The sequence below is a fragment of the Periplaneta americana genome, chromosome 5 (genome assembly GCF_040183065.1).
Source record: "Periplaneta americana isolate PAMFEO1 chromosome 5, P.americana_PAMFEO1_priV1, whole genome shotgun sequence".
NCBI lineage: Eukaryota > Metazoa > Arthropoda > Insecta > Blattodea > Blattidae > Periplaneta > Periplaneta americana.
Window position 1 is genome coordinate 99,328,510 of NC_091121.1, and position 26,687 is coordinate 99,355,196.

General features: G+C 35.1%; 1 protein-coding gene and 1 long non-coding RNA gene across 6 annotated transcripts in view; one reads left to right on the forward strand and one right to left on the reverse strand.

The window, feature by feature from the left end:
- The window catches only part of LOC138700043 (neuropeptide CCHamide-1 receptor-like), a 172,226-nt gene that overhangs the window by 130,419 nt on the left and 15,120 nt on the right, over nt 1–26,687 (forward strand). For 2 of the 5 annotated variants that reach the window (XR_011332153.1, XR_011332154.1), the window contains exon 2: nt 25,644–25,678. The gene's annotated coding sequence lies outside the window, so the exon portion shown is untranslated. Of the gene's footprint in view, nt 1–7,587; nt 8,147–8,752; nt 13,100–25,643; nt 25,679–26,687 lie in introns of those variants that run through there. The other 3 variants (XR_011332156.1, XR_011332155.1, XR_011332157.1) reach the window with 2 other exon arrangements.
- LOC138700046 (uncharacterized) overlaps nt 1–26,687 on the reverse strand; it is a 203,184-nt gene that overhangs the window by 11,305 nt on the left and 165,192 nt on the right. The gene's annotated exons all lie outside the window — the stretch shown is intronic.

The window sequence follows — 26,687 nt, forward strand, 5'->3', positions numbered from 1 at the left end:
TTCCGCTTACCTATTCATTGATAAACACACATAGATAAATTTCAAATTACATTACATAAGCCTTTATTCTTTTACCGGTATTTCCGAAATTATTGTCCCGTTTTACAGATAGCCTATATAAAGTTTAATTTGTATGCTTGTCTTGAATATTCTTCCTACACGATTGTTTTGCACGACATTGAGCAAATAAAGTTACAATTGCAAAATTTCCTTTTTTATTAACTACTTATTTTGCTTAGGTTTAAATGTTTGTGAGGTGTGGTTAGGAGGCTGCGCTGCAAGGCGGAGATTCACGGGTTCGAATCCTGATCGTATCATGGATTTTCTCTTACCACCTAATACTTGATTAACTGTGGTAAAGTCATTTGAAGATAACAAGACGCCTTACTAACACTGAAAACTCCATAATAATTATTTCTACTCATTTAATTATTTTCCTGAAGCACCTCAACAGCATTGCCATTATTGATTAAATTGGGTCTTCGAGTTTTTCTTCTTATCAGCAACAGAACCAGTTTTCTGAAACCTTCTGATTAATCCCCGTAATTATGAATTGAATATGAACCTCGTTTTAAATTGTGGAGTGTTTTAAATTTTCTCAGACCTCGAGAAAGACTCAATTGCTTTGATAATTTAGCTTTAGATCCGCTATATCCTAACGTATAATGATAGAAATTTCAAAATTATTGTAACAATAACAGTAATAATAAAACGGTTAACATGGAAATACGAAAGTAATAAACTAAAAAACGTCATTGTTTATTTTTTTGCCTCGAATAATATAATAATTGTAATGATTTGAAGTTGGATGTGACTTCTAAATGACCCCATTGGTTGTTAGCAGTTTTATTATTATTACTACTACTACTACTACTACTACTACTACTACTACTACTACTGATACCACTACTACTATTATTATTATTATCATCATCATCATCATAACAATCATCATTATTATCTAGAAATAGGCAGGGCATGTAGCACGTAAGGGCGAATCCAGAAATGCATAGTCTATAGAGTGTTAGTTGGAGGTCGGAGGAAAAAAGACCTTTGGGGAGGCCGAGAAGTAAATGGAAGGATAATATTAAAAATGGATGTAAGGGTGGCAATGAACCTCCGGGTTCTCTCAAAGCTATTTGTAAGTAAGTAAGTATATTTCAGTAAATGTATCTTTATCCTAGTTCGAATGGTTTTCTGAGTGTATGGCGTGTGAACAAAATATAGTGGCTCCTGAAAATAAAGGGGGTGGCTACTGATTTTTTTTTTTTTTTTAGTTTTATCTATCCTAGTAAAAATTATGTTTTATTGCATATAAGCTGCCTATAAATAAATGCCTTATTATTGTGGTTATTAAATACAAGTGATATTTCGTACTTGAGTAGTACCGTATCTGTTGTTCACCTACTTACACACACAGGTACATAAATACACAGATGTAAACAAACAGTATCGGAACGTGCGAGGAAACTAGCAGCATGAACTGTTGAATTGCTCTCTGTATCAAGCGAAGCTATTTAGTATGATCGATGTACACCTAACTTATATTCAAAGTAACCAAAAGCAGGACTGTACTGATCAGCCTTGCAGCAAATCCTGAAGAATATGGATGTTTAATATTTCTCCAATATCAGGCAGTACATCTCACTTGACAATATGTTGGAGAGGAAAAACTATTGTTTTATGCACCCGAAGTCTGATTAGTGAAATATGTAACTAATCGGCGATGTATGTAATGGAGGGGGAAAAGGAACTGGCCATCCTACCCCATTATCTCCTGACCTAGTTGCCTCATAAGTGGTGTCATGTTGGTGTCACTTGTGAAGTTCAGACTGTCTTCGGACAGTTGACTAAACAACAATCCTCCCAATAGGGACAACGTAAGGGATTAAGAGTCCAATATATTATTATTACTACTATTATTATTATTATTATTATTATTATTATTATTATTATTATTATCATTATCAATATTATTATCACTATTATTATTATTATTATTATTATTATTATTATTATTATTATTATTATTGTTGTTGTTGTGGAAGCGTATTATCTAGCGAAATTTATAAATTTGTACTTGCTATTTGGGAAAAGTTAATTATACCAGAACAATGGAAAGAGTCCATAATTGTACCAATTTTTGAGAAGAGAGACAAGACTAATGGCCGGTTTGTCCAAGTATTGTTAGAACACTTAACGACTGGTAAACCTTCAACAGTTTGTTAAATACAGTTTTTCCATTTGTTCAACACCAGTTTGGCTTAACAGGTTCTTAACCGTTTGTTAACTTTAAATGTAGGATTTCAGGCCGTTAACTCATTTAACAAACAGTTAAACATGGCGGATAACACCACAGCTGTTCAGACAAAAGTTGTGAAAATAACATGTTATGTTTCTCTTTGAGGAATGTTTAGAGTAAGGGCCGGTTTCACTAAGCTTCAGTAAATCAGTCCAAATGAAACATTAACTAGTACTGAACATTAAAATATTTACACGAGTACGTTTATATGTGCGCTGTCTCCGTAGATTTCAAGCTTATCAGCTATATATGCCTCGTCGCGCTGCTTACATCATGACTCTCCGATGGCGTAGTCAGTAGCGAGTTGGCTTGCCACCCCAGGGGCCCGTGTTCGATTCTCGGCGGTAACCTTTTTTTTTTTATTAACGTAACTAATTTTTATACGTGTTACCTTTCTTCATTTTTTAAATTTTGTGTAGTAGAACGAATTATTTCGCAACTCTGGCTCCACTAGGAGAATTTAAAAAACTCTTGGGAGATCAATTTTCTTCCCGAAATAAAACAAAGGTAAACAAACAAATTAAACAAAAATAAAAGAAATACACATGTGGATCTAATACATTGTCCACATGCCACCGGCGTCTATCACTGCCTGGCATTTTCGGGGCATTGAGTCCACCAGATCGCGGAAATAGTTCTGGTCCTTTGCGAAATCTTCCCAGGTAGCCAGAACTTGATCCCAGAACTGATCTGGATTTTGAGGTGGGATGTCTCGATATTTGTCAATCCTCCTCTTTTTCATGCTTTTCCGTGAACCGTCTTTGAACGTTTATGGCGGTGTGCGCGGGGTGATTATCCTGCTGGAAAATTAAATTTCCATCGGAAAGAAAACGATTATAAATTCCAAGAATCCAGCTCTTATCGCTAGCTATAATATAATTCTAATAAATGAAAATTAATATACCAATTAAGTTTTGTTATGTTTGAATGCACATTGCGTATTAATTTACTACTATTTCTTAGGTATCGGTATGTAGTTATAATAATCACTTTCATGTCTTAAAATAAAACTCAGTTGTATGTTACCTAGTTGACTAGTTCCAGCTTTGTCTCAGCCGATTTTATGATATTCTAACCTATGATCAGTTTCTTCTAAAATTTTGAGTACCGGTACCATGATCTTCGTGACGCGGTATCTTTTGTGAATTTTTGTGTCATTCAAATTTTCAAAATGATCGGTTTTTAAATGGTTAACATTATCTTCATTTGACTCTTAATTTTCCAGCAGTTCCAGATGTAACAATTCTGCGTCGAAACGTTCCGCCATTTTATATTGCAACTAATGAATAATTAAAAATTTAAAGACGGAAATTTCTATCACTAAATTTAATGATAGTTTTACTGGTTCGTTAGGCTAAAGATGCTTGATGAGATATAAAAATGATTGAATGAACCAGTAAATTACATTAATGAATCATTAAAACCTTAATGAAGCTTTGTGAAACCGGCCATAAGACTGGTAATATATAATTTAAAAGATATTTTGGAATATTAATATAGGGAAGATAATCTTTATAAGTCAATTAATTATCATACTGATGCTTATTTCGATGCTGAGCTATTATCCATTTAATATTGAGGAAATGTGCGATCTCAATGTGGCAAGAAATCGGAGTCAGATTTGAATATCCTACAAATAGAAATAGGCCACTTGTTCCAATTCACCAGCTACTATTAACTCTGGATTCTATGTTACTGGCTCTTCAACTATAGCCGATGTCAATAGTGCTTCAAAATACGCAGTGAGTAAATAATAAACTGTTTCAGCAGCAATTGCTTCTTTAGGACGAAATTACATATACTTTATACATGGGCCTGAATTAGAGAATCTTATATGATACGGAATTCTCCTCGGGGTTTTGTGTACAGTTGACTACACACACATTCGTGTAATTATTGTCACCTGGTGGTCTTAATGCTGAGATTTTTCTAAACAGAAATTCATATTTAGCATTATAAAATATAACCATACTTATAATAATTATTATTATTCAATAGTAGTCAATGCAACTTTGATTTATCAACTCTCTGTACTGTATTAATCGTGGCTATTGTAACAGGTTACGATTTTACACATGTTTCATGACTTACTCTACAGTACAGAATTTAAATAATAATATCAGCCAATAAGAAGTTATCTTATATATGCAGAATCATTACCAAATGCTGCTGAGTAGTTAGAATAGTATTAACGACAGTTAAAGTTAAGTGTTGGTTATTTTAAACAAAATTATGTTGGAAAAATGGAAAACATCTTAACAAAACGTTAAAAATAAACCAGCTGTTAATTTAACATTTGTTAAGCCAAATTAAACATTACTTGGAAAAACTGACCATAACTGTGGTAACTTTTGAGGAATATCACTTTTGCTGACGTCGTAAAAAATTTTGTTCAATATTCTTTTGAGAAGATTAGCTGCGTACGTAGATGAAATTATTAGGAATCATCAGTGCGGTTTTAGGCGTAATAAATCGACTATTGATCAGAATTTTTGTATTCGACAGATATTGGAGAAAAATGGGAGTATAAGGGTACAGTACATCAATTATTCATAGATGACAAAAGGCATATGACTCGGTTAAGAAAGAAGTTTTATATAATATTCTTTTGAATTTGGTATTTCCAAGAAACTAGTGCAATTAATTAAAATGTGTCTCAATAAAACTTACAGCAGAGTCTGTATAGGCCAGTTTCTACCTGATGCTTTTCCAATTCACTGTGGGCTAAAGCAAGGAGAAGCACTATCACCTTTACTTTTTTACTTCGCTTTAGAATATGCCATTAGGAAAGTTCAGGATAACAGACAGTTTCTGGAATTGAACGGGTTACACAGCTTCATGTCTATGCGGATGACGTGAATATGCTAAGAGAAAATCCACAAACGATTAGAGAAAACACAAACATTTTACTTGAAGCAAGTAAAGCGATAGGTTTGGAAGTAAATCCCGAAAAACAAAGTATATGATTATATCTCCCGACCAGAATATTGTACGAAACGGAAACGTAGAGATTTATCCTTCGAAGAGGTGAAAAGTTCAAATATCTTGGAGCAACAGTAACAAATATAAATGACACTCGGAAAGAAATTAAATGCAGAATAAATATGGAAAATGCCTGTTATTATTCGGTTGAGAAGCTTTTGTCATCTAGTTTGCTGTCAAAAGCTCTGAAAATTAGAATTTATAAAACAATTATACAGGGACATTATTTTATTTTTACTAACATGTCTAATATTAACCTGGCTGTACCTTTGGATTAACGGTTGGGAACCGGAAACCCCGTTTCCTACCCAATTCCACGACTGGAGTTCGATGATACTGACGTAAAATACAAACAAATCACTTTACTAGGTATAGGAGGGAAGAAAATTAGTTCATTCATTTACGTAAACTAGGAAATATCGCGATTTTGAGTTTGATAATTTTCATTAGCTTTTTATTTAATCAAATACAGTGCGGTATTAACAATAAGTGTTTTACTCACTAATTCAGCTATCCATTCGGAGTATTCATTATGCAGTATATATTATGCTGTCTACAGCACATTAGCGTACAATATAGAGAATGAAGTTAAACTGAAAAATAATCTTAATATGGGTATTTAAACACTTTTTTCATTTCAATACAGACTTCACTTCTTTTGTGCATATTATCGCACTATAAACTATTGTACCTAATTCCAATTACCAGTTTCGTCCTTCGTACAAGTAATTCGTGTTGAAATAATTCTGTACCTACTCTATAAAAGAATACCTTACGTACTGTAAATTCATTCTTCACTTCTGCCTGATACGTAAAGATAAAATTACTCAGACATATTATCTACTGTACGTCCAAATGGTTTTGTCGTAGGGTCGTAGAGAGGGGGGGAATCACGTGACAGTCAATTACTTAACGAGGCCATTTATTTAAGTTATTTTAAACAGTTCTATAATATTACGTCAAATTCCTAACAAATTGTTCTCAGAAAAGAGCTAAGACAGGCCAGCCACTAGCCTTTACAGAGGGGCGAGCAGAAGCGGATGGGGGAAACCGTGGGGCGACGTAGGAAAACCGACGACAGTACCTTTGCGAAAATATTACTCAATGTTGAAAGCTCTCTCTTCACTGGAAAACGCGAACATATTTCTGGAACGTACTATACTCACTAACTCAGTATTGTTTGTGTTTACTATGACCGCAAGGCGACTTTGACTGCTTACGCGGCCTTGGTTCTGTGTGAAGGACGGTTGGAAGTTTACTAGTAAAGGGAGTGAGAGTGAAGTACAGTCAAAAACTCAGGTAAAATAAAAATTGAAGTAAAAATAAAATGATGTCCCTGTATTATCGATTGCTCTGTATGGTTGGGAAACTTGGACTCTAATTTTGAGAGAGGAACAGAGATTAAGGGTGTTTGAAAATAAGATTCTTAGGAAAATATTTGGTGTTAACAAGGATGAAGTTACAGGAGAATGGAGAAAGTTACACAACGCAGAACTGCACGCATTGTATTCTTCACCTGACATAATTAGGAACATTAAATTCAAGCGTTTGAGGTGGACAGGGCATGTAGCAGATATAGACGAATAGAGGAATTCATATAGAATGTTAGAAGGGAGGCAGGAGGGAAAAATACCTTTGGGGAGGCCGAGACTTAGAAGGTAGGATAATATTAAAATAGATTTGAGGAAGGTGGGATTTGATGATAGAGACTGGATTAATCTTGCACAGGATAGGGACCGATGGCGGGCTTATGTGAAGACGGCAATGAACCTCCGGGTTCCTTAAAAGCCATTTGTAAGTAATGAAGTAAGTAAGCAAACTCTATGAATAATTTTCAATTTTCATGAAACGTAAATATTATTCATTATTTTTTCCTTTATGCTAAAGGAGCAAATAGACATTTGCCCTAAAATCCGGTGTCGGATGAAAACACATCATTTTCATGCATTGCTGTCAATTATGCTTGTCCATTAATAAATAGACCTTATTCATCCTTGACGTAATATAGACTTATGTATGGCAGGGACGATTGCTTTTGTTACGCTTCTGGTCAGCAACGCTGATGTGATTATTCTTTCAGATGACCTATCCTCAGCAAGTGATGGTTATCACTACCTTTTTTGCAAGGTATAAATGACGCTTAGATACTCGTAATTTCAGCATCTTTCCTGCCCATAGGCCTACCCGTTTTCATTCACAGTCATCGTGAACGTGAAAACTAATATACTTGTTAAAAGTTCTAAGAATTTATATTTTTTGACAGTAACGTACTTTTTTTGCTAATTTTATGTTGTGTTCTACAGATCAAATTTCTTCTGCTGCTCACCTTGGCAGGGAATGTGTGTGACATATCGCGAGCAACAAACACTGGCAACACCCTTTCCGATTTCAACTCAAAATTAGGAAAAGTTCGAGAATCAGAGGAATTGGACAAATACACCCAGGAATGCACGGAACAAAACCCTATATCTTCAAAACAATCATTCAAGGTCAATAAGAGTTTTATTAAGTTTTCTATACGCATACTTGTAAATTTGCTGCTCAGTTTAATAGACACGCAGATCAAAGATTTATCTGGAAGTCTGAACTTAAACTTAACATTAGAGTGTGTGAAATGTAGACAGATTTTGATACGTTCATTGCGGCACTTGATGCCTAGCAACGAACATTCAAAATCAGAGGTTGGATATAAAGTACTGGAAACTTATAAAACTTTATTAGGAGTCTTCTTCAATGGCTTTATTGCTATTTTTAGGAAGAGTAGCGACTATCAGATGGGAATATTCAATATTACATGTCAATATTTATGTAAGAAAGATAATAAAATATCGACATATTCAATGAAGATATTGTTACTCAGAATACTTGAATTTTTTCTCAACACTGTCAAAACTATAGCTAATCTTCCCAGTTTTAATATATCATCGACTTCTTCTTCAATGTTCAACGTGAAGGAGAATTCTGGACATCTGCCGTGTCCAGAAAACATTACTAATTATGAAAATGCCATCACTCTACCTCCATCTTTCCTGATTTTCAGAGAGTACGTAAATCCTGTTCTGTACTCACTGTACATAGCATTCGGCCTAACATGGAATGGAACACTTATTCTCATATTTATTAGGCACAAATATTTAATGAACGCTTTCAATGTAATGATACTTAATCTCGCTGTTTGCGATCTTATCTACATAAGCTCAATTTTTCCCCTGCAAATAATATTCTTTGATAAATACCAGCTGACATACTTTACTGAGGTCCAATGCAGAACCTACACCTGGCTCAACCAGTTCACAAGGCTTGCCAGTGGCCTGTCTGTGGCTGCCCTTAGTATTCAACGCTATTGTGTCACTTTACCAAGCTTCCAGCGTCGCTGTAACAATGCACGTAGCTGTACATCGGCCATATACCTTGTTTTATACGTACTTTGTGTCTGGATAATCGCACTAGCTGTCTCCTTACCTACAGAGCTGCTCTGGAAACTGTGTGCCGTCACTTGCACACCATATGGTGACACATATTTGATTAGAGTGACGCTGATTTTGAATATGTTGATCTACAGCGTGATTCTTCCTAGCATCATGTTTGCCTTCAACTTCCTGACGGCGCGTCGTTTGAAGAGAAGTGTGAGAGACATGCCTGGAGAAGTCAGGCACATTATGCAGGAGCAAGTTCGTAACAGAAGCGCTCATGTGGTCATGTGCCTAGCTGTCCTCTTTGTAGTCACTTACATCCCTTACGAGATATGGTGCGTCGCAGTGTACTTCGCTCAAATTGACATTAACAATAACACCGTTAAAATAACGAGAGAAATTCGAAGACACATTATCATATCGAATGCTCTATTCAATCCTGTTGCGTTGTATATTATAAGTGGAACGTTCAGGAAGCTGTTCCAGCGATATTTCTGTTGCAGAAAATGGCGCATTTCTGACACTCCCAGGTCAGTTGTGTGACCCAAACATAGGCAGTAGCTTCACACCATACTGAATGGAAATTCTATTCCTAATACATTCTATGATATTTTTACAGACAAAACGGCTGATAGGCTCATTTTCTTCCATATTTTATGTTCTTGCTACATTCATTTCACAAATAGTCAACAAGAAAATACATATGTTTTCCATGATAGCCTATTATTGTTTTCATTTCTAAAACATTATCTTTGTTATTCTTTGTCTTATAGGTATTTTACACTGAATTATTAGTAGGCTAGAGTTCGGATTTCTATGCACTGAAAGTTAATATTGTTAGTCGGTATAGTTTATACAGGGTGTTAAAAAGTATCCATTATTTTAGGAGGTGCTAGTATGCATCAAAACAAGAAAAAAATTTCGAATAAACATGGGTCCTACAACACATACTTTCTGAGATCTGAAAACTTGTTCGTAGGAGGTGCTCAGTGTGACGTCCATTTATGGCAATTCCTCTGCCCTTCGACGTAAGGGATCACGCACTCTTTGAAATTGACCTGGTTGTTCTTGGCAAGCAAAAGTCTAGGGGATTTAGGTTTGGACATCGAGCAGGCCAAAGTGTGGGGCCTCCTCAATCAATCCAGCGGTCCTGAAGTGTCAGCGTCAGGTGTTCACGCTCATTGCGGAAAAAATGTGCTGGTGTGACATGGCACTTACTCCAACAAGGTAGGCAATACGTTAATAAGGAAGTCCTGATAACGAGCCCCAGTTAATCTCTATGGTAGCACGTATGGCCCTTAATCTATTGCCAAGAACGCCTGCCCATACGTTGATTGAGAATCGGTGCTGATGCCTTATTTCTTCATCTGCATGGGAATTTTCATCAGCCCGAACATGGTGATTACGAAAATTCACAACACCATCTCTGCTGAACCCCTCTGATTTCCGCAACCAAACTTTTGTTTTCAGTATTCCTTGCGACGTATCACTATTCCATGCCAGGGGTGTCAACTACGGTATGATTATCTGGTAGTCTGCTGTATTGTAGGGCAGAAAAATGCACTGCCATAAAGGGACGTCACATTGAGCACATCTTATGAAGTATTCAGATCTCAGAAACTATGTGTTGTAGGACCCATGTTTATTAGACTTTTCTCCTTGTTTTGATGCATACTATCACCCCCCAAAATATTGGATACTTTTTTTTAAAACCCTGTATACATAAAAGCCATGTCCCCACCCTTTTTAAATGTCATTCTCGTTATTCATTATTTCTCTTGAGTACTGCTAACTATCTTTAATCCTCCTAACCGCCACTTACAAATCAGCGCGCAGTTTACAAGATGCATGGTCTAGTCCAGGGACGACGAACTCTTAAATTAAACAGATGAGTCAGCATATGAGTACCTACTTACTACAAAACTGTAGCGGGAGATGCTAAGCTCTCTGAGAGAGGTTGTTCCCCGTGCCTGGTCTAGTTCTTGTGATTTCAGTTCTCTATTATTACAGTTCGGAGTCTTGTGAATCAGGCTCATAAACCTTCTTAACCCACACCACATCCACACATCTATACTCAGTGTCATTCTTAACTTTTAGTTAATATAAATCTGGACTCTAATTATTAGTATATTAGTACATAGTTATGTATTTTCAATTTTTGTACACAATTATAAGAGTTAAATATTATTTTCTTCGTCATTATCTGTAATTAGCTTATGCTAGATATGATTTCTTCAGTGTTGGAATTCATGCTATATATGTGTCATGTATTGAAAGCATTCTTAAAGTAAATGTTTTGAATGTTGTTATGATTATTAGTGAATTAAAATATTTTAACAACGTGATTCTCGGATAGAAAATATAAATGATAATAGCAATAATATATAAGTATCTTGATAACAAATTAGGCCAGTCTTAATTTAAATTAAGTTGTAACATGTGATGAAGGGAATTACTTTTTGGTACGCCTAATCATGTGAGAGTGAAAGGTACCTGTAACGAATACATATTATAATATTAATTTATTTACATTTGTTACATATGTAGTTTAATGATTGTGAGCTCAGCTCCAATTCTACTGTAAGTTACTACCAAATGTTCGAAATTACACCGTTCTTGCATTAAAAGATCGGGCATATTTTTTGACGTATACAACAAGCAAAATATTAATTTAAACGAAATGTGGAGCCACTCCCTTTTTGCAGGGAATCTTTAAAATGTGTGTGTGAATACTGTTTGTAGTTAGTGATGAATCAATTCTATTCCACTTTTAAAAACTATATTTATGATACTAATGTGCTGAATTGGTACACGTTATGTAATAAAATGAGTAAATTTAAAAGAAGATCTTACAGTGAGGTACGTAAACGTCTTTGTAAAGACCAAGTGTTTATATGTATTTTAGAGGCAATGGCTTTGCTATCTAAATATTATAAAGATGATAAATAATTATTATAATAAAATTTATTTACTACCCACAAAAAAAGTTTCTTAATGTAAAGCATATTTGTGTATCACCCCACTTAGTAAAAGTTGTAATTTTAACTTTGTACAAATTTCTTCTTTTTTGTCTAAATATGAATATTAATTTTAATAAAATTACTTTCATGACAGACTAAAATGTGTCACGGTTGACATTGTTATTGCAATTATAAGCCTACGTACAATTGGAGGTATATTTATTTACGATTAAGAGAGCGTCTCTTCCCCAGAAATTAGCATAATATTGTATATTAGATTATTGTTCTTACTTCATACTTCTACGTTAATAATACTGAAGCATTTGCTCGCATGGTGCTTCAGTATTCAAGATAGTGCTGCTTATGATTAGGTTTTCTCCGGAGCGGTTGTTTTCGCGCTTTCAATCGGAGATCTCCGGTTACCTCCGATTGATGCCGCACTTCTTTGGTAAGCCCTCTGATTTGTACAAATATCGCGTGAAAATAGAAACGGAATGAACCAATGTACTTCTAATCGCATTATACAAGTTCAGAATATTGAAGCAATTCTGGGAACAAGATGAGTCAGCTCAAATATTTGCTCTGTTAAAGAAGTGTTGAATGATTTTCAACACTTTCACTTTGTTTCTAACATACCTGCTGATTCTACTAGAAATTTTAATAAAAAAAAAAATTGCGTCTGTTCTCAAATTGCCAGTAATAACGTCATAATGTATTTGTAGAGGTAAGTTTTGAATTTTATTAAATATTAAAATATATTAGCGCATGTACTCGGCACGCTTCTTCTGCGCCAACACGATGTACTTAGATAACATCACAGTGCACTACGTTGAGTCTTCATCAGCATAAGAAAGTTTTATTAAGAAATTGTACCAACAATCTCAAACTATGAAATCTGGCTAAATTCTGGATATGTAGGCCTATTTGAAACTCTCATGTTTATTTATGTATTCCACTCGCATTATACAATATATTGATCTAGATACTGTATTCTGAGATTTGCAAGTGGTTGAAGATAAGGAATGAGTGAAAATTTTTTGCATGTTTTCATAAATTATGTAATAATATGTGTTAATTATAAAATAAATTATAGAGAAAGATCTTTATTTATTTTTAAATTCACATGTAGGCTTGTGTTGTCTATCTTTTGCAGGTACTAACATTTAACGATTTTAAGCGTAACTTATATTTTAGCCTATGTCTATCAGAGCCTCGTACATAAGGGTTACTCAAAATTATAAACGAAATGTTAGTTGTGGATTGTACAACCTTAACTTGAACATAATTTCAGTCCTGTTTGTCTCGTCTTTAACGTAAAAAATGCTGTATATGTATCTCATTCGATATTAATTATAATATAATGTAGAAGAGCTTAAATATTAAATGCTTTATATATAATATGTATTTACTGTGACTTGTTTTTTATGTGTGGAGTTCATAATAAACTTCCCCTACAACTTTCTATTTGTCTGTTTCTAACCATATAATTTCCTTGAGTGTCCAAACATATTATATCTTTTTCTTTTCAAATGTTATGGCACTTATTCTACTTTCAGTTAAGTCGTTGAATTTTAGTGGCAGTTGTCGAACTTCTGGCTTAATCATGAACTAAACTTGTTTTCTTCGCCTTCACGCTCTTAACTTGAATAGGAGTTGACAAAACGGTTGTGAAATAGAACTCTCCGAAATAAGCGTATTTGACTTTATCTTGTCGAATATATTCTAACGTTACGTGATTTGTCATATTTCCGATATTAAATTTAGTCGGTATTTTCAAAGGTGATTATGGAGCCTACAAGATGGAAAGTGACACATCAGCATGTCAGCTATAGCTGTCAGTAGTGGAATTATAAATTTTGTCTTTGTAACAGTGTGTGCTCAGCTGTAGAAAAAATTAATCAAGAAAAGTTGTTTAATTCTAAAATTGTCCCTCCATACTTTTGTATGATTAACACACACACACACACACACACACACACACATAGGTCTCGCAAGCAGGGAATACTGATGGCAGGAATGCGAACGAAACAAAGCGATAAGAAAGAGCGGGCGATAGGAAAGGTCACGAGATAGCTTGAATGATATTCAAGAGTACATTCGGAAGAGAAACGTCATCGATAGAATCGCGTTGTGATAGTTACATTACTGTTTTATTCAGTTCCACTGCATGTGAATACGTGTGTTGTTCCAAGTGCGTTTATTTTATTATGTAGTGATGGAGCGTTCCCCTCGCAGGTTATCATATTTTATTCGTAAACATATGTTGCGCGTTAATTCGCTTCGGACTGTTCTCTTGCTACGCTCTTCATTTCCACAGACGATGTCCCGCATCTGTTCATCTTTTTGGAAGAGGCAGTACTTTTATCGCCCCGCACTTCTCGCTCCTTTGGCTTGCCTACATACACACGATAAAACAAACAGTAACGCCTCCACTGTTTTTCGGTAATCGTTCCTTGCGCGAGCTATAGTAGCCTATAGTGGCGTCGCTATAGGAAACATTTTTCAGACGTCAGTTGCTAGAAACACGATATGATTGTATCTATTAGCCTCTTACAATGCTGCAAATCAAATCGAGTTTATGATTTTGTCTTCAGGAATATATAGATGAATTTGAAAACATCTATGAACAAATTTCGGAATGTGTTCGGGAGAAACAGTGGATATAAAAATGTGTAAAATTGTACAAATATTGGACGATACGCTTGTAGATGGAAATTGATGGTTTATGTGTTTGTGACATTCCTCTCTTTAAATATGCACGTCTGACGTCCTGTAACGTGGAAAGATCGTTTTCACAGTATAAGTCGTTGTTCAGAGATAATCGGCATGCATTCGTGATCGAGAATTTGAAGATGACCTTTGTTGTTCACTGCAATTCTGGACAACTACTATCAACTCAAGTGTGATTGGTGAGTACCTAGTATCACTTTTTTTTTCAAAATAAGTAGCCTATTTTTGCCATATACTTACTTACTTACTTACTTACAAATGGCTTTTAAGGAACCCGCAGTTTCATTGCCGCCCTCACATAAGCCCGCCATCGGTCCCTATCCTGTGCAAGATTAATCCAGTCTCTATCATCATATCCCACCTCTCTCAAATCCATTTTAATATTATCCTCCCATATTTATCCTCCTGCCATATTTAAACAAAATATTTTACTTTTTATTGTAGCAAATATTTTCGTATTTTTACCATGTGAAACGTAATAAATTTAAAATTTCGACACACAAAAATCCACTCTTTAATTATGAGATACATAAATGTGATTTTTTTCTTGAAACTAAAACAGTTCCCTTAATAGAGATAGTGGCCAAGTTAAGGAGTGCTTTTGTCTAATCCATTGATATCCAGAAATTAGCGACAAATTTTTGAATAGTTCCCTTGGTCCAATCATGAATCCTGTGACTCTCTCATTGTCTCGATTGTATTTAATTTTGTAATAATGGATTGTGGGACCATATATAGATTTGTTTATAAAAATTAATCTCTCCTATCTGCCCACAATAAATAATTTTCGCTCTTGATGTTCGCGATTCTCTAAATTCTAAAGCTTATTTTTATTGGCCGATAAGTTATATTTAAACTGTAATCCTTCCGTTTATTACTTAGTTTAAATCAAACTTTTTGTACTTTACCTTAGGATTAGCATATTAGATGTTGGTTCTGCGCGAACAAGATCGTGTCTAGGAATATGTCTTTCTTATGAGATGTGTGTAAATCTAGACCTATCTGCTATTTTCTCACGACATCGTCGATATGTATTAAAACGTGGCGATGAAATGACAGCCCTGCCCTACCCTTTTCTTTATAGTTGCTGTTATATTGTAATTTTTTTTTAATCCGTGATCTATTACAATTTTATATTCTATATACAGAATTATTGTTATTATTATTATTATTATTATTATTATTATTATTATTATATACATCTTTGTTCCATATAAGGATTCCATAATTTATTTCTATTGACTTTAACAAATTCATATCCATGTTTTCCAAATGCACGGAGGTATGCAACAATCGAAAATTTGAAAAAAAAAAAAATAAATAAATAAATAAATAAATAAATAAATAAATAAATATATAGATATTTGCACAAATTTATTTTTCACTGGATTATTGCACTCTGAAAATATCAAGAATACGATATCTGCACTCGCCTGCCATTTATAAGTAAAATTCGTTTATGGCACAAAATTCATTTATTTTCTTTTGAATATTAAATCAGCTGCTGGTCTGTTACAAAAAATAGGTCAGGCTTTTTGATGATGATGATGATGATGATTATGATTATTATTATTATTATTATTATTAATTTATTTATTTATTTATTTTTTGTGTGATATTTTTGTAATAGTATAAGTATAAATCAAATACTTCTTGTATAAAATGTTTAATAAATAACCAGATTTACATTACATAAATGGTCTTGAAAATTATCTCGAAAACAGGTTTTTGTTAGTTGGTCTCTTATTGCGTAACTCCGTCCAGTTATTTGATTGATTGTAAAAATGAAGTTGCACAAGCTCTGCCTTTTAGGAATCAATTTTAAACTTCTGAAATTATATTATCTAATATTTTATTGGGCGGGTTTTTTTTTATTATGAATGCATATATGCAGAATATTGTATTAGTTAAAGTAATCTATAAGAAGTTTAACTTTTCCGTTATTAAATAACGTTTGAATTTCCGACGATTGTGGCATTTCCATGCTGAAATTAATGTCCTCCTTTAGCAGATAAGCATGAAGTGGTATTTTCCTAACACGTCATAGTTACTGTACAAACAATGAACTAATTTCCTTGCATGTTTTTAGTGATAAGTGGAAAATATTCAGAATAAGTTTTAAGACTTTGAAACGAGTATGTTTAATTTTCCGTTGTGGCAGTGTACAAAAATTTTCATCACATTTCGATCAGATTCCTGATATAAAATTTGAGTGTTATCTGTCATTCACGGAGACTTAGTTTGTGTCCGTTTTGTATGTCAAATCTGCATTCTTAACAGTAGCATTACGCCTCTCTTTACACATAAGATAATAATTTAATAATATAAATACCAAATAATTTTGTTGCATTAGGCATTAGAGATATATTGTAACTTCACGTTAATATTAAAATAATTACTCTACAAATAATCACGAATCGCTTATTCTACAGCGTGTCCAAAAATTGAGTAGGACTATCGCTTTTGTAGAAGTAGGACGTTTAGAGTTAAGGCACTGTATGTATGGTAGTAAATTTCAGCACATTTTGTATTTATACTGTGTAGTTACTGCTGGAGTCCGTGCATTGGTTTTGTGACAGCAGCTGAACATGTGTTCTGGCGTTACAAGTAAGTGAATCTGCTGCTCTTCAGCATACCAGAGAAGGTTACTATTGTGATGTGGAGACTGGAGGGGTCGTCGTATGGTGACATTCTGACGAAATTTCATCGCCAGCTCCATAAAGCTGAGCCCACGGAGAAAACACTTCACACTCTGGTGAAGAAGTTTAAGCACAGTCTAATATACAACCGATAACGAACATTTCACAGTTTACACAACTTTTCACAACAAAGCGAAATACGGCACAGTCAATGCCTTTTCGATCCAGACCAGGCCGTAATGTATGTACGGGTTTTCTATTTCAGTGTATGGAGCTCAGTGAAATATTATATTATAACTTTATTGCGTATCATTGCTAAGCCCATAGTGTAATGTGCCCATAAGTTCCGTTTACTTCTTGTTGCATAATATGTTGCAGAAATAATTACAAAACTGCGTTATTTTAATGTGAAGAGAATTTTACATGTTAACATAATCTGTTCGCATCAACATTTTAAGTTATAATGGAAGCTATTTTGAGGTTCAATAAAAACGAATTTATATTGTGATTTTAATTTAGCACATCTACCTTCCTTAATTGTAGACAAAAAATTTACCATACCACTCCTGTGAAATTAGTGTACGTACGATTGTGTTAGTTCGTCTCTTAGGTAGTCGATAAATAAAATAATTCAGTGCTCAATTCTAGTATTAAAATGCAGACAAATAGAATGTGACGGGTGTCATGCATGACATTATGTTTAATTATAATGTATAATTGCGAATATAGGAATATAAGTTAAATATAGTAAACATAACCTATAATATCCTTATGACATAACATACATATGTAGTGGCAGGGCATTGGAGACAGAAATTAGACAGAAAGAGGCAACTGGTACAGTAAACATAACCTATAATTTCAACATATCTAAATACTCGTGCGGTGCAACTGAAAATTATTGAATCGTGCATAAATGAATGTACAAGAATTTCCCAATATTTAATCGAAATAAAGGCAGGTATTACACATACGAACAACGTAATTTTCACACGAAAAATAATATTACACCTTAACTCGCAAGGAATTATGTCTGAAGTGTCGCCTAATCATTGTTTTACATTTTATTAATGCAATTACACTACATTTGAGAGAAATGTATGTTACTATTTATGCATTCCAAGTAATTTATATGGTTGAAACGCCGCCCTTCGTGATCGGGTTAAGCGAGTCACATGGTCTGCCTTACGGCCTGTATTAGATCACGATGGCAGTCTATTGTTCCTAGTACTCACAGCGCTCCAAGCGGCTAGCAACTATAGCGAGAAATGCAACTCGTTGGCAAAAAATCATCCCAAGCTTCGTGACTGTATATAGTAGACTGTGGTTTAAGCATACTGTGACAGTAGCAACGGAGCCCGTACCAGGACGTCTATCATTCTCCAACGATAGCATTGAAGTCATCAGGTTGTCCATTGAACGTACTGCAAATCAGTGGAATTGAACATTCCGCGTTCGACGGTGCATAGGTGTTGTTTTTCACGCTGAAGAAGAAGCCGTACCAGCTGCAGGTAGTGCACCACCTGCATGACGAAGATTTTGCACAGCGCGTGACTTCTTTCTGTGGGGATTTATCAAAGGACGTGTGCTAACCCAACCCATTACCACTCTGGTGGAGCTCGAAACCGCATTACACAAGCTGCTGTCGCCTAACACCAACAATGCTCCAGAACGTTTTTCGCACCACTGAGGACAGATGGGAGGTATGTCGCGATGTGAATGATTCAAATTTTGAAAGTAATATGCATCGAACGTGTTGTGTGTGTGTTGGTGTGTGTAATGCCTACACACTTCACTTAACGTGATTCGAGTTCCACAAAATGCGGATAGATGGCAGGACTGTGACCCATTTTCAAGTTGCCCACCAGTTCGGCGGGCCACGTTATGCATGATGTGTATCTGTGAAGAGTTACGTCGTGTACTAGGTGAGTTTATGTGTGTTTATGTAAGTGTATTGTAGGGAATGGGTGAGAATGATGGTGAAAGTGAGGAAGGGAGAAGGGAAAACCCGGTGTCGACACGTAGCCTACTCCTGTCGAATAGGACCAAGGCGGCACCAGGCTTAACATTCCCATCCGACGGATGAAACACTATCAACACAGACATATGACTTCTTTTCATATGCACTGTGGAGAGATTTTGGGATTTAACCCAGGCATATTGGTGCACAATCTAGTGATTAGAAATTATGCACCGCCATCTCTCCTAGGTATAAATTTTACATGAAAGTTTCTGACCCCGCCGGAATCGAACCCGGGCCGGTTAGTCTATACCATTAGAAACATTACAAGTACAGTCAGTGTTTCAACAAAATTGGTCCTTAATTTTGACACAGTCTATATTTCTTGTTACGAGTAATTAAGAAAATTATGTAGATATAAAAATGAGAGAGAAAAAGAGAGAGAGCGATAGCGATAGTGCTTCGCTAAGAAGAGATAGATAGACTTGTATTATTTTAAATTGTTGTTAATGAATAAGGAATGCATAACGTTTCAACGGCTGTTGCTAGACTTCAACTATAGGCGAAAGAAGGGAGTGAGAAGATTATCCTATGGTATTTCAAGACTTTTCATTTACCTGTCGAATTTCTGATTTGTCTTTTATCCATTTCAGAATTGAATATAAATATTAACATTTTCTCTAATTGAGCTAATGAACCGTACATGTTTATTGAGCTCTTTTTTGTACGGTCAAGAGAGGTTCTGTTTCCCAGGAATTAACAGAATTGATGTCATTTGAGTACATGTTTTTTAAACCTTTATTTTATTTACAATTTTGTCTAGCTCTGTGGCTTCCAGAACAAAACTCCTTTCTCTTTTGCAGTTACACGCAAATAATTTCTTAATTTGGCAACAAGAAACTCTTCTCTTTTTCTAAATTACGATAAAAATGTGTTAATACAGTTTATTTCATTTCATTGCAATCAATTTTGTTTTATCTGTTATTTAATTTATTTACGTTCTCTGAATTATATTTCAGCGACACCGATTGTCGGTGTAACTGTTATTTTGCCTGGCAGAGTTAAGGACATAAGGCCTTCTCTTCCACTCAATTAGGTTTGAAACATACCTATGCATGAATTACATAGTAAACATAAAACAGAACAAAAACAACATAGAAGTAGACAACTATTAGAATATATAAAATATGCAATTTTTAAGACATAGGCCTAGCTATATATATTTTCTTTTCTCGCTATTATTCATACTCGCTTTAACATCTCTGGTCACCTCGCGAGTCCTAGCTATATTGTTATTGACAATGGAGGGTTTTCTGTTGCGCACGATGGATTTGGCTGAAAGTATTAAAGTAGACTGATTTAAGGTCTCTCGTTTCGGAATTGCATATTTGTGAAAATACAGCAATTTTAAAAACCTGGATTGCATGTCGTTCTTGCACGCAGCTTGCTCATAACTACTTGCAGAGAACATTAGAGGCGAGGAAAATTTTTTCTTCCTTCCTTGTTAGAAATCTAGAAGTGGAATATGCTCACATTTGCATTTAAAACGAAATGAATAATATTTAGGGTAAATTCACCTGTCATGTTCACACATGATAATGAGGGTTCACCAAGAAATATTCAGGACACAGCATCTTTTCACAATACAGGCAAATTACAATGGTTGCTTCTTCACACTCATCGACACAACATACACTATTTTTCACAAGCAACAGTGTTTGAAAGAGTTCATTTTTCTTCCATTTTTTTGTGTGCACAGTTTTGCCAAGCATATATTAACATGTCTTGGTGAAGAGGAGAGCAGAACTAATAGTAAACAACTGAAAGCAAATGTGAACATATTCCACTTCTAGATTTGCAACAGGCATGGAAGAAAGTAGTTTTCTCGCCTCTAGTGGTTTCAGAAAGTAGGTTTTGAACTTGCTCTATTTTTAAAATTGCTGTATTTTCACAAATATGCAATCGCGCAACGAGAGAACTTCACATTGTTTTCAGGAATCTTAAATAAATCAGTCTACATTAACACTTTCAGACATATCCATCGTGCCCTACTGAAAACCCTCCCTTGTGAGTTCGGTTACTTCGTTTATGTTCGCGTACAGCATTTCCGAATTCATTGTGGCAATAGTCATTCTCTAGTAATTTAATTAACAAAAGTTATATTTTCCATTTTCTTTCAAAGTTTTTTTTTTCCATTACCAAATTCTTACAAACATTTTTAATTATGTTTTATTTAACGACGCTCGCAACTGCCGAGATGTCAACGTCGCCTGTGCGTCGGAATTTTGTCCCGCAGGAGTTCTTTTACATGCCAATAAATCTATTTACATGAGCCTGTCGTATTTAAACACACGTAAATGCCATCGACCTGGGCCGGGATCGAACCCGCAACCTTGGGCACAGAAGACCAGCACTATACCGACTGCGCCACCCAGGCCAACCCAGATGTCTTCCTTTAACACTATTTCGACCAAAACCAAATAGTATCCTAAAATTTATTTTACAATAGCGTATTATCATTATTTAGAATGAACAGTCTCGAATAGAATCAATGTCAATCGTCAAATGGAGATCATTAAACATTTACAAGACAGGAGATGAATAATTTTCTGACCCAATATTATTTTTTTTGTATGAGAAGACATGGGTTTCTGCTCAACTTCTACTGTTATACAATACTTCCGAGGTAAATGGATCGAAAAATGTACTGGCTGTGTTATAAAGGGAAGCAACGCAACTGTCGTTACATACGAACGTAGTTACAGAATTTGTATTGGAAAAGGAAATGTTGGCATGCTATAAGAGCTTGCACTAAGTTTCAAGAGAAAGACTGCAGAACTTCATGTTGCTTGCTCTGAAGATAATACTAATGCTTTAGTCTGCCGTCTAAGAATCGGGAGATTAAACGTAAAGAATTTTTATCCAAAAAGTATTCTTTATAAAAACGAATTGTGAATATCGAAATAGGAAAAACGAGCACTGTGAAAAATGCATAGGAAATACCATTCAGTGGTTATCGCTGTTCTGAGAACGATTATACCGGGTGATTCAGTAAAAGCGTGCAAAAATTACACAAGAACCATGGGATGCTCTACTGGACATTTTGATGTAGGGAACTCAGATGAAGGCGATGAAATAATTTTCACTGTAAATATCTGTGTCGGCACTGCAGAGTATAAGACCATCTCATTGGGCAATATCTCCTACTTGGTCCACACCTGTGGAATAACGGCTAGCGCGTCTGGCCGCGAAACCAGGTGGCCCGGGTTCGATTCCTGGTCGGGGCAAGTTATCTGGTTGAGGTTTTTTCCGGGGTTTTTCCTCAACCCAATAAGAGCAAATGCTGGGTAACTTTCGGTGCTGGACCCCGGACTCATTTCACCGGCATTATCACCTTCATCTCATGCACACGCTAAATAACCTGAGATGTTGATAAAGCGTCGTAAAATAACCTACTACTACTCTCCTACTTGCTCGTCTGAACGGCCACATGTGCGCCTACTCATGTACTTTCTGTTCGTGCAAAGAGTTTTGCTTAAGTTGTTGGAGGTGTATGCTACCTAACTGTCCGTGAGAGGATGTGGTTGCAGACGGTGGAGCACCGCCTCACCTCAGTTTGATGTCCGCAACCGTCCGGATGTTAAATTTCCTAATCGCTGGATTGGAAGGGAAGGCCCTATTGTAATATGCCTACTAGGTCACCCGACAGGAATCCACTCGATTATTTCTCAAGATGATGTCTACTCGTATAATCACTTATTTATATGAACTCAGTAAATATGGGCATGGATTTAGGTGCCAGGATTATAGTTGACTGTAATGTGATTAAAAACACGACAGGGATATTTCGATTGTGTTTGAGTAAAGGGAGCTAAGTTATAAAAATGGGTTTTGAGATAAATGGAAATTAAACTTCGAACCATTATTACAAATAATTTTCTACACGAATAAAACACATGAAATAATAGTTTTTTTTTTGTAATTACAAGCTGCATGCTCCATTACTGTGGAATAATACTACATGCATTGGTTTGTCTTAAACTATGTACATATAATTACTTTATATTATTCTAAGAGTTACTTTATAGGCAATAGGACCTATAGCTGGATGAGTTTTGTTCTTTTCTTTCATTGTAATTTGTCAAATTGTATATTGTTAGTAAATTTGATCAAGTTCTTATGGTATTTGTGCACTAGTTTATCTTTATTCACTGGCCAGTTTTCAGTCTTTAGAACTGCCGCTTTCAGAATGTCTCTTTCTCTCTGAAGTAATTTACAATTGTATAACAAATGACCTATTGTTTGTTCGTCATTGTTGCATGGACATAATGGGTTATCTATAAGTTTATATTTATGTAGACAAGATTTTATATTTCCGGTCCTGTTATTATGGTTGTGAAGTTTGGGGTTAGGTTAAGTTTTAGTTTTAACCGATCGTTTATATTTGGGGAAAAAGATTTTGTGATTTGTCCTTTTGCTGTGTTGTCCCTTTCGTTTTGCCACTTCACTAAACTGAGATTATGTATTTCACCTTTCACTGCACTTTTTGGTGTCTTGCTATAGCTCTCTTGAATATCCTCGGAGTGTGCTGCCTCCTTCGCAAGTTGATCTGCAAATTCATTCCCCATGTGTCCTGTGTGGGTCTTAATCCAGTTCTTCCTTTCCGCTTCCTTTACTTCTCTTCTGATTAAATGATAGTATTAATTTTGCTTTTTACACACCCACTTGTATAATTTAACTTGTTTATTCAATTAGAGAACAAAACTCCATTTGCACAAAAATGACAACCATCTTTACTCAGACACCATCGATTTCAAAGGTTGGGACCGAATCTCGTAGGCCGATGCCATGCTTACATTGGGACTAGTTTCCGTCATTTTGAGCAACTGTTGTGATGTATATGATAGTACGTTGTTAACTCAGGTTTGTAAATGGTATGAAAATAATTTTAAAAGTATGTAATAAGTATAGATTTTATAATAATTGTCAATAATATAGAATCAGTAAATGATAGCGATAGATATGTTGAAGCTATCTCTCCTTTATCTGGTTTCACAGATTCCAAGTTTCCCATTTCGAAATGTTCAGTAGAACATCCTTCATTTCCTGTTTCATTTTTGCACGGTTTCACTTGACCACTATGTATGTTGTCTTTGATGGACATCAGAGACCATGCTAACCTATTGTCACACAATTTTCACTATGTTTCAGATGAAGAAGGTCTGAGATGTGACTAGTCATTCACAGGCAGATGTTGGGATAGAAATATTTTATTAATTTAATTTATTTTGTACCTCTGAAAATGCCTTCCGGCCGGTTTGTACACAATAACTGAGCTCAAAAAGGTTATCGTTGCGTGAAAGTCACATTGTGGGTTGTAATACCTCGCAGGGCAGTTGTTGAACTGTCCCACATTACGAAAGTCCAATCGTATTTTTATCTGTTATTAGCTTTAAACGTACTAAAAGATTATAGAGTTCTTTCGCACCATGAGAAATTACTAAATAAGCAATTAATGTCATGTTAGAAATAAACATATATATTTTTTTAATTTCAGTTATTATATGTATATTATTTTTCTTATTTTACTACGTTATTTTACGACTCTTTATCAACATCTTAGGTTATTTAGCATCTGAATGAGATGAAGGTGATAATGCCGGTGAAACGAGCCCGTGGTCCAGCACCGAAAGTTACCCAGCATTTGCTCATATTGGGTTGCGGGAAAACCCCGGAAAAAACCTCAACCAGGTAACTAGCCCAGACCAGGAATCGAACCTGGGCCATCTGGTTTCACGGACAGACACGCTAACCGTTACTCCACAGGTGTGGACTTATATGATTATCTCGATTACATTTTAGTATATATATTATTCTTAATCTCTTCCACTACACGTTTTGGCGTTAAAAGGAAAATTAATTTAAACTCTTATACATTTGTGGATTCGTTTACATTTCGGTTGATGAAAGAAAATTTCCCTTAATACGTTTCAGATTCATTTTACATAACATATAACCTTCACGTGTTCATTTAAAAAACATCCTCTTAGGCGCTAATTTAAACAAATAGTGTACCATCATTTCCCATAACTGTGGTCCTGGAACACAATTATGGTCCACGATGCAACCATTCAAAGAACTTTGTAGAAGTAACGTGGATAGCTGTAGTGACTTGACTTCAAACTATAATACAGGCAAAATATAGATAAACGAGGTACTACGTTATAGAGTACAAAATTTGAATGATTGTATCGTGGACAATAGTTGTGTTTCAGGACCATTGTTATGAGAAATGACGGTATATAAAACATCATTAACAGAATTTGGAGTAATTCCAACGATCCTTCAAATTTTCGCAGCAGCATAAAGTTTTAAAATGCAGTGATTATTAGAGGAGAAATATTCGCTCCGGCTCCGGGAATCGAACCCGGGTTCTACGTATCAAGTGCTTTGACCACTGAGCTATGCCGAACTTCAATCCCCAGCACCGGAGCGAATTTTTCTCCTGTAATAATCATTGTCACCGTAATAGATATATTCTGTAGGACCAAAATTAATCTTTACGTAGTTTAAAATGCAGGTTTCTCACGAAACAATTCATAAACATATACTTCATACTCCTCTGTTTTGTAATTAATAACATACTTTCTGTTTCAGGTAAGAAGAAAAATCATTCCCTGAACGGCTAAAACGTAAGTAACATTTAACGTTTCATGTTATTACATTATCTTCATCAACATTATCCATAATATTGTGTTAAATTAAAATTAAGTACTATGCATATCATTATACAGTAAGCCTATATGTATGAAACGAATATTATTGTGATTAATTTATAGAGGAAAAATGTTAAACTTTCAGAGAAAAAAATCACAATATAGGAAATTGCTTCGTATTGCAATATAGTCATCGTAGTCTATCTTTAAATTAAATTGAAAGGCTCCCTGCAAAAAGGGGGTGGTTTCACTTTTTGGTCAAAGTAATGTTTTGCTTGTTTCATACGTTAAATAATATGCCCTATCCTTTAGGGCAAGAATGATGTGATTCCGAGCATTTAGTAGTAAGTTACAGTGGAATTGAACCTGAGCTCTCAATCGTTTCGTTGTAAAAAGAAGGCAGCTCCCGGAGCTACATACGGAATGAACCGTGAGTAGTGTCATTAATTTCTGGGGATTATTCTTTGAGATATTTCAAACGGAAAAGTTCAATAAAATTTTCCTCGTTTTTACCTCCTTTTCGAGTTAAAAATTGCTTTATATAAAATATTTCATAGCGTGTTCTGAGAGAGCCATTGATTTATTTCCCAAACTATTCATTTAATTTGATAGAGCAGTGTATTATGATAATAAATTATTGAAAGAATTTTAGTTTTGTCCATTACTATGCAGAAATTTGATCAGAACAAATGCAACTTTTAGTTCTACAATGTAATTGTATAATGTTACATTTTGTGCGCATCAAAGATGAAGATAAGTCCACAGCGAGGGCCTCCTGCCTGCGCAAGGCTAGCTTCCTTTCTTTCTTGTCAGAGAAGCTACTCCTGGCAAGGATTAGACTTAGTCACTTTTCTTTTAACTAGTTTGTAAAGTATCTGATTATTGCTCCTTGCACCTATCATTTTTTAAACTGTCCACCTTTCTTCCAGTTGTCTCCAGAAAGTTCTGCATTTACCTGCTCGGATCCACTATTCTCTTGCCTCCT